Raw genomic sequence first — 8,368 nt, 5'->3', positions numbered from 1 at the left:
GGGTATAGTTGAAGATCTCACCACGAAGACACACAAACAGTCTCCGATTTTTAAACAAATGAACAAGGTGCAAGAACCCTTTAAGACAAGACAGATGACTTTAAAAAAGTAGTTTTTAAAGCGATTTTATGTTTTAAAATAATAAAACTCATTTATAATATAGCATCACATAAATATATCCCATTTTTTAATAGAAAAAAAAGTTATTAACACTTAAAGTTACATGTTTGTCCTTTCTTTATTCAAAATATTTTTCATACTATTTGCGTGTTAAGTAGAGATATTTATATGAGGATAAAGTTTATGCAGATTAATTATAATTATTTTAATTTTAATATTTAATTAAAACTATTTTAATTTTAATATTTAATTAAAACTATTTTAATTTTAATATTTAATTAAAACTATTTTAATTTTAATATTTAATTAAAATTATTTTCAACTAATGCATATTATTTCAAATAAATTACACCTATTAATGTTTTTATTTAAATAGTAATCACTTACATTTTATTTTAAATTAATTTTAATTAATTACATTTTATTTTATATTCATTTTAATCATATGGACAAACCTGCAGTTTGGGAATTAGAAATGATTATGTATGAAGTATACCCTTATCTCTGAATTTCAAAGATGAAATTTCTAAAAGAAAGAGATTAATGTGATATTCTTACTTTTAAATAATTATATTATTTGCTTTATTTTTACTCTAAGTATAAAATTTTTAAAATAACACGTCACAATTCCTGTAATTAAGTTCATATTTTAAAAATTCTACAAATATTTTACACATAAAAATTCCACACATAAAATATTTAAATATTATTCTTTTATAATTTAATATGTTAAGTTTATTAAGATTTATGTTTGATACTTATAAACACCTCGTTAATTTTCATAATTATCTTTCATATATGTGTATATTACGAGTAAAAGATAAATACTCTTAGTAAAAATTATTCGAGAAATTTCAAAAGATTTTCTCTAAGATGTTACATGATATCTTTGGTTGACATTAAATATATGGAGACATTCTCTGACATAAAACTCATTATAGATGTTACATATATATTTATACATTAAAAAACCACTCCCAATTTGTAATTAATATCTTTTTTAATATTCACTCGTACAATTTCTAAGTTGTGAATGTACAAAATTGACTAAGTTATATAATATTGTTGAAAAACTAAGTCTGAGTATAAAAATGATATAGTTTGATATTAAAAATCTTTAAAAGTAAACACCTCAATTCATGATTTTAACTTATATAAGGTAATACGTAAATTTGGTTGATTTGTAGTAATGCTTAAAATCAAAGGTATTTTATATACCTATTGGTACATTAAAGTGTCTTTCGATGACAAAGATCTAATAAAGTATTAAATTTTAAAGAGGACAATATCTGAAGTGTTGATGGTAATAATGTTATCTTTGAGAACTTCAAATTAAAGCATTAATGCCTTTTTCGAAACAGAATGAAGGGGTTCAAGTATACGTTTACCTCTTAACGTTATTATAAGTAATAATGTTTTTTTTCTTCTTTTTAAAACTTTATGAAAATAAGTATAGTATAATTCATTATTTTGTGCTTTTTTTAATAATGATTAAAGTGTGTATGATATCTAGTGGAGGCCGAATGGTTAACAATCAGCACCGTTTGGTCCATCAACTGAAGTCAAAGATTGGGTCGCAATTGGGTCAGTGCTTAAGCTATTGTTGGGCCTGTTAAAATGTAAATCTAAACTACCTAACGGTTTTAACTGTCAAAAGACAGTTTTCTACTTCTGTATTTGATATACATATATAAGTTTCCTGTTAATAAGAAAATAATCGTTTTCTTTATTCTCTTGCATCACGTTTTCATTTTCTACATTCTGCCACTCCATTCTAAAGCACACTACTGGTCCAGCGTTAACAGAGGTATTCAGACCGATAGGTTAAAGAACCTGGTGAAACTCCGAACAAGCGAAGAAGGACTTAATTTGCGAAGAAGGGTTCTCGTTGAAAGGCGATGGCGGGGATGATCCAGAGCAGCTTGCCGGTGTTTGACGGAAAGAATTACGATGACTAGTGTGTGAAGATGGATGTTATCTTAGGCTTTCAAGAAGTTGACGAAATTGTCAAGAGAGGATTTAAAGAACCCTCAAAGGGGGACACTGGTGAAGCAAAGAAGGTCTACAAAGAAAACAAGAAGTTGGACTATAAGGCACACATGTATTGCATCAATGTGTTTCTGCAACGATATTTCAGAAAGTGTCAAGAGCAGCAACAGCCAAGGAAGCTTGGGATATATTACAAGATGGATGTGGAAATTCAGGAAGGGTAAAGAAAGTGAGACTACAATCGCTGCAGACATAATGTGAGCTCTTGAGTATAGGAGAGCAAGAAACCATTGAAGAATATATTGGCAGAATTCAGGTGGTTGTTAATGCAATGCGGACGTGTGATAAAGTGGTGAAAGATAGAAAGATCGTTGAGAAAATCTTGCAAACTCTGACACACCAGTACGATCACATTGTCGTGGCGATCGAAGAAAGCAAAGATTTGGGAATTATGAAAGTTGAACAGCTACAAAATTATCTTGAAGAACAGTCTAGCAGATGATAAAATAATCAAAGAATATCTAATTAAAGATATTAATAAAGCAGGTTATAAACAACCAGCCGGATTTTCAGGTAATCTGTTTATATTTTATTGGGCTTGTATCAGCTCGGGGTCCATGAGGTAAATTATAAATACAAATCCAAGACTGAAAGCCAGGTAATTTCCACTTACGTTCAATTCACCCTTGATAACACCTAAACATTCAATAGTGATAATATGTCACTAAATACTCAACCAAGAGCCGAGGCTCTTCAAATCACACGCCTAACTTGAGCGTCGGAGTATCTTTTACAGGTACCTCCCCCTTGGAGCACGAAGGCAACTGACCGACCAAGACTGAAGTGACCGAACGACCCAAACGAAAGTCAACCGAACGGCTCCGACAAAAGAAAGGAAAGTACCTCAAGCGATTCCAACTTTCGGAAGGAAGGAAGACACATCAGCAAAGGTTCGTCTCTCGGTCTCGTAAAAAACTACCGAAACATTTTGGCACCCACCATGGGGTCGGGGGGCATCCTACTAAAATTGCAAGGAACCAGACAAGGACGCAGCCTCAACATCAACGTCAACAAGCTTCTACGGCTTTACAGATAATTATTTCGATATAAATTCATTTTATTATATGATTTAATTTAAATATCTTAATTCAATATTATAATATTGTTCAAAGATTTAATGACGCACTTACCACCTAGCCAAATTTGGCATCAAGTGTTCAACCGTGCAACAGCTCGGCCATTTGGCCTCACTAGTATTCAGCCGTTCGGCTTCACAGTGCAGGTGTCAAGACCATACAAACCACTCGTCCAAGAGGAGGGCAAGAACTGAGAGGTAAATCCCTCTTGTCCATTAGGAAATTCTCCAGCGATTCCTAAATCGAAGACCGAGAAGTAAGCTATCACTAGCGTCAACAAAACCTAGGGAACGCCCTCCAAAAGCCCCTGGTCCTAAACCGAGCGATGTTGCATGTCCCCAATGAATGACACTCTCGTCCTCTAGGAAGTTCCAAAACGAACTCCTACGCTGAAAAACTGAGCGGTGTTGCACATCCCCAAGAACTGACACTCTCGTTCTCTAGGAAGTTTCTAAATGAAATCCTACGCTAAAAAGTCGAATGGTAAAGCCCGTTCCCTAGGAAGAATTCCTAGGTCAAAGTTAAAGACCGAGAAGTAAATCCCTCTCGGCCGAGAGGTAAATCCCTCTCGTTGAAGACAAAGATCGAGAGGTAAATCCCTCTCGGCCGAGAGGTAAATCCTTCTCGTTGAAGACAAAGACCGAGACGTAAATCCCTCTCGGCCGAGAGGTAAATTCCTCTCGTTGAAGACAAAGACAGAGAGGTAAATCCTTCCCCAAGTCGAATAGTAAACCCCGTTAGGAAACACTCCTAGCTCAAACACTAAGCGGTAAATCCCTCTCAAAGCCGAACGGTAAAGCCCGTTCACTAGGAAGCACTCCTAGCTAAAAGACCGAGCGGTAAATCCCTCTCGGTAGAGAGGTAAAGTCCTCCCATTAGGAAGTTCTCCACGAACTCTTAGTGCAAAGTCGAACGGTAAAGCCCGTTCCCTAGGAAGAGCTCCTAAGTCAAAGTCAAAGACCAAGAGGTAAATCCCTCTCGGCCGAGAAGTAAATCCTTCTCGTTGAAGACAAAGACTGAGAGATAAATCCCTCTCGCTGAAGACAAAGCAGGGAGGTAAAGCCTTCTCAAAGCCGAACAGTAAAGCCCGTTCCCTAGGAAAAACTCCTAAGTCAAAGTCAAAGCAAAGAGGTAAGGCCCTCTCAAAGCCGAACGGTAAAGCCCGTTCCCTAGGAAAAACTCCTAGGTTAAAGTCAAAGCAAGGAGGTAAAGCCCTCTCAAAGCCGAACGATAAAGCCCGCTCACTAGGAAGAACTCCTAGCTCAAAGACCGAGCGATAAATCCTTCTCGCCCGAAGGGTAAATCCCTCTCGATGATGTTGAAGACCGAGCGGTAAATCTCTCTCGGTAGAGAGGTAAAGTCCTCTCGATGATATTGAAGATAAAGACTGAGAGGTAAATCCCTCTCAGCCGAGAGGTAAAACCCTCTCGCCAACAAATTGAAGACAGTCTCCCGTGTACTATAAAACGGTAAAACCCACTCCCTAGGAGGAACTCCTAGGTCAAAGTCAAAGACCGAGAGGTAAATCCCTCTCGGTTCATGTTGAAGGCCGAGACGTAAATCCTTCTCAGTTCATGTTTACATGGAAAGCAAACTCCTCACTACAGGAAAAACAACCTCCCTCAAACTCATAAGTCCTATAGTTGACCACGGCTAAAGCCGAACCCTTAACTCAGACCTGGGGGGCATAATGTCTCATACCAAGTGGAGGCTGAACGGTTAACAATCAGCACCGTTCGGTCCATCCACTCAGGTCAAAGATTGGGCTGTAATTGGGCCAACGCTTAAGCTATTGTTGGGCCAACAGTCCACCAGATGATAAAATAATCAAAGAATATCTAATTAAAGATATTGATAAAGCAGGTTATAAAAAACCAACCGGATTTTCAGGTAATCTGTTTATATCTTATTTTGTTTATATTTTATTAGGCTTATCAGCTCGGGGTCCATGAGGTAAATTATAAATACAAAGTCAGGACCGAAAGCTAGGTATGTTTCACTTACGTTCAATTCACCCTTGATAACACCCAAACATTCAACAGTGATAATTTTTCACTAAATACTTAACCAAGAGCCGAGGCTCTTCAAATCACACGCCTAACTTGAGCGTCAGAGTATCTTTTGTAGGTACCTCTTCCTGGAACACGAAGGCAACTGATTGACCAAGACTGAAGTGACTGAACGGTCCAGACGGAAGTCTACCGAACAGCTCTGACAAAAGAAAAACAAGCAGCTCAGACAATTCTAATGTCCAAAAAAAAAAGACACATCAACAAAAATTCGTCTCTCACTCTCGTAAAATACTACCAAAACAAAGTGTAAACTAATCCTTCAACGATTATAGAAGGAAAAACATAATCTATTATAAGTATTGTTTTTCTCTATCTAACAATTATAAATAATTATAAATAATCAATAAATTTATTATCCTTTTTAAAATTTTCATTCTCTTTCTTTTAATTTAAATAATTTTATTTTCTATTATTTTCGTTTTTTTTTCACTTGTTTTCTTTGTCTCATTTTCGCTTTCTCTGTTCTCGTCATTTCATCCAAACAGAGGATAAGCATGCGGTTCAAATAGTAAAAAAAATGAGCTATTGAAATAATACATGAGTTAAATAAAAGATATTTTGAAATAATTTTTTTATAAAATATAAATTTAAAATAAGATTTTAGAAAATAAGTTTTTAAGTAACATCATTAAAAGGGATTTTATTCTCTATCTCAACCGCACACATTTAAATTATACCTTTTTTTTTTCCTCCATCCTGTTTCAACGCAATTTCACGCTCACCAAACAACTATAATGAAAGAGTTATAGAATAAAATTAATTTTAAATTTACATGTATAATAATTATCATATATAACAATTATTTTAAATTTACATGTATAATAATTTAATGAAAAAGAGTCCTATGAAATTATTTACACAGTGGACCAGTATACTCACCAACCTCAACTGTACGTAAGAAGAGGAAATTAATGAAGGAATGACTTTTTCAACGAACAGTGGTTTAAATTGGTCCCGCTCAAACTAGGAACAATTGGAAATTGCTTTTAGATAGTTTCCTTCAACATCATTTCTTTAAAACGACAGACAGCAAATTTATCAACAGATTCATCTACATTGCAGTTTTTCTAACTTGAAACTGAAAATTCTACTAAAGTCTAATTTTCTTGTCGTTTCTGATGATTATTTTGATACTATTATTATAATTTATAATTACCACTAGTTGTTTTTGCCAGTAGTCATATACTACTTTTTTTATTAAGATTAAATAAGTGAAAAATATATCTTAACTTATATAAATTTTTTAATTTATTTGATATTTTATTTTCTTGTTTTTTATTTTATTTAAAAATATATATATAAAAATTTACTTTTTTATCTATTTTATTTTTATATTATGTATCAAATCAATATAAAATATATTATGTCATCATATTATTATTCTAAATAATTTATGTATTTGTTGTTCTTTTTAAAAATCTAATAATTTTTTTCATACTCTCTCTAAAATTGAACCTTAATTCTCAGTTAACACTAACTTATATTGAAAGTTGATAGGATAAAAATTTAAATGATGCCTTATCACTAATACAACGAATTATCATAAATTATCAAAACAAAAAAATATAAATTATCATAAATTATCTAATAAATGCATCCATTCAATAAAAAAGAAATTTAGACTAATCTACTCTCCAGGTAAGTAAATGTTTAATTGTTTTTTATATTTAGAGAACTATTTAAACAATTTTTATTTACAAATTCGTCAATCACCAATCTACTTTTTTTTTTTGGTTTCGATTAGTGATTATATATATTTTAACTTGGACTCACCCATTTAACATGCCAATTTCACATGATAAACATAGCAAAAATTAAAAGTATGAATTATACAAACAAATTTCAGGGTGGATTTATGCATGTATATACTTAAATAACATGATTTATACTTAAATCAAATAATTTCCTTTTTCCCACTATTTCTTTTTCTTTTTACTCTTTTATTCTTTTGTCTCTAGCAATGGAAGTAACAAGAACTTTGCCCTCCAAAGCTAGGGCACAAAGTTGAAACATTAGAAGATTCATGAAACACTCCAAGGAGTGTGAATATGTGAGTAATAAATGCTGTTATGGTAGATGGACCCTGTTCTTATACTTTAGACTACCCTCTTTGGAAAGCAAGGCATGTGTGGTCAGTAAGTGTAACATGTACATAAGTTTAGGTCCTACTTATCCATGAGTCATAGTTATAGGTCCTACACATTCTGCAAAAATAACAGGTCGGTAGATCTATCATAAATGCTGTACAAAAAGTCATACATCATACTAAAATTTTGAATAAAATAATAAATAAAATATATTTTTTTCAAACTGATTAAAGGAATTTATACACTATTTAAACATGTCATGTAAAGAACTTTCTTTAATTATGATCATTTAACACACTGTTTAAAAATAAATCACATAATGATCTTATTTAAATTACCAACAATGCATTTATATTCATTAAAATGATATTACTCGTCTACCGACACACACAGTTGCCATTACACGTGCATAATACTCTGGATAATACTCATTTATAGACTAACCTATAGTTAAAATAATTAAAAATAATTTTTTTATATTTTAATAGAGCATTTTTCTATACTTTTTCTACTACTTTTCTTTGGAATTAGTATTTTGAAATGTGAATTTTATAGTTAAAAATATGTATTCTGGAATGAGAAAGAATGAGTGAAATTTTGGAATGTTTTTGGGTTCATATTTTTCTTATGAAATCCTTTGAGTATTTTGGAGTGTATTTTGGAAAAAGTCCATTTGCCACAATAATATAAAACGGATTGGAGATTCACATGTAATTTTTTGTAAGAAAGAAAAAGTTGAGCCTGAAAACTCAAATTGATAGGGTCATTTATTTCTAAGTTCTTCTTTCTACATCCCATTACTAACTGTACCTCTACGACGAAAGCAAATAGACTAAAATACCCTCTTTTGTTGTACCATGCATCCCATTACTAACTGTACCTCTATGACGAAAGCAAATAGACTAAAATACCCTCTTTTGTTGCAGCATGCAGTCACCTCTGTTCTTAAAGGTATTTTTGAGAA

Source organism: Vigna angularis, chromosome 9 (assembly GCF_016808095.1).
Source record: "Vigna angularis cultivar LongXiaoDou No.4 chromosome 9, ASM1680809v1, whole genome shotgun sequence".
Lineage (NCBI taxonomy): Eukaryota > Viridiplantae > Streptophyta > Magnoliopsida > Fabales > Fabaceae > Vigna > Vigna angularis.
This window is presented reverse-complemented; position numbering follows the sequence as displayed.